The following is a 2,077-nucleotide window of genomic DNA, read 5'->3' as shown; positions in this document are numbered from 1 at the left end:
GTTGCATGGTGGTATTATAAGTGGGTAATATAAGGAAATAAGAAAAAGAAGAGGTTATAAACAAGATTGGGATTAAGATAGAAACACGATATGTCACCTCAATGGGGGGGGTTTGTTTAGTTTCAAAAGAAGTATAATAGGAAAACATCTGTATGAAATTGTTATACTCAATAAAAATATGAAAAAACCCCATGAAGTTGTTCACAGTGAAAATTAGGGAAGGGATCTACATACTATGGGAGAAAGTAAAGAAAATCCACTAAAAACCCAAGAGATGGTGGTCATACATACTGCTTAACAAATTAGCTTTTTGCTCAAAGTTCGATTCAAGTTCATTGAATGTGGTCATCTTGTAGTCAATTTATAATGTAAAATAAATTTAATCACCACCACTTCTGACTTCTTAAAAAGCAACCCAAGAAATAATTATAACAATACATTTTAAGAGCTTTCAGAGTGTAATAACATCTCATTTTTTGTACTTCCCCCCCCTCAAAAGATAGCTTGTCTTTGGGGCAGCTGCCCCTAATTTGGAATCTGAGTCCTCATCTGAAGATGCCGCTTCTCCTTCTTCTTCACTTTCTTTGGTGCTGTCCTCTTTCTCGGCTCCTACTTCTCCTGATGGATGACTGTGTTGATGCAAAAATTTGCGTGCCTTTTCAACAGAGTCAATTTTTTCTTTCTTGTCCATGAATTTGAAGATTGTGTCTTTGAGAAAAATCCATCTGTATGGGATGTTTTTCTTTTGTAAAAATATCACCAAGTCTCTATATTTCCTTCTCTTCCTTATTTCAAATGGGATGTCCTTTACCACTTTTATTTCTTTGTCTTTGATTTTCAGGGTTGATCCATTTGTCGCTTTGAGAATTTGATCTCTCACTTGTCTTCTAGAGAATCTTATAATAACTTCCCCAGGCAGATTATTTTTTCTTATAAATTCAGAGTATGACCTATAGATTGTGTCTATTTCGCTTCGTAGAATATCCGTTTTTATATCTGCCGTGGTGCCTAATACATCACACATAGTCTGTTTCAGATTCTCAGTCTTTTCTTCCGGAACACCTTGAAATCTTGACATAGCTTGCTCTCTCCATTTGTAGCTGTAACAGTTGAGATTCCTCCATCACTCTCTTTTTCTCCATCACCTGCAGTTGTTTTTTTAAGTTTTTTAGTGTTGGCATCCACTTCTTTTACTTCTTGTTCTTTTACTTCTCTGTGGGTTTTTTTTGCTATTTTGCTATTTCAGTTAATTGCATTTGCTATTTCAGTTAATTGCATTTGCTGTGCATTGAATTTCCTATGCAATGTCATAACTTGTTCCAGCAGAGGTCGCAATGCTTCCGTCAGCATCTTTTGCAGCTCTGTAGTTGTGTCCTGTCTAGGAACAGGACTCGCTGGACCAGCAGTTCTGGCAAGAAGCTTAGGTTTCACTTGTTTGTCTTTCTCATCTTTCCTCATGGGCTCCATGTTTGGGGATTGTTTACTTTTAGTAAAAGTAAATCCACTTTTAGTAAAAGTAAATCCACTTTTAGTAAAAGTTATCATAGTCTCTGGTACTCTTTAAAACAGCTTGGTAAGTTCTTAAGTGCTTTTTATTTCAGTCTGTCTTGCTTCACTAGCCAACCCCCTTTTCGTAGTTGCACAAAGTACGCTTAGCAGGGGAAAGTTTCCTCCCCCCACCTCGCTTTTTAAAGGGTAGGTTTTTGACTAGCTCTTTGGTGTTTCTTGCTTAAACTCCAAACTCACATTTCAACGATCAATCCGCTTTCATCAGTAGATTCCGCTAGATCACCAAGCACTTGTTCCGGTGTGCTGCTCTTTGTCCCTTTCAGGAATTCAGCGGGGGGACCTTTGGGGCACCAGAACGCCTCGATCCACCGGCTGCATGCCGGGGGGAGAGGCGAGCTTAATCCCCATGGCTAGGAGCCCATTCACAGAGCTCCTGGGGAGCACAGACGATCGCTCCCCCTCCCTACCATGAGCTCACGGTCCGCATCCTCAGGAGCTCCTGAGGATCATGGCCGCCATCAGAATGCCAAAACTGGAAGCTCACTATAAATACACATTGATGGGGTCT

This window comes from Gekko japonicus, unplaced genomic scaffold (genome assembly GCF_001447785.1).
Source record: "Gekko japonicus isolate JY-2015 unplaced genomic scaffold, Gekko_japonicus_V1.1 scaffold2135, whole genome shotgun sequence".
Taxonomy (NCBI): domain Eukaryota; kingdom Metazoa; phylum Chordata; class Lepidosauria; order Squamata; family Gekkonidae; genus Gekko; species Gekko japonicus.
This window is presented reverse-complemented; position numbering follows the sequence as displayed.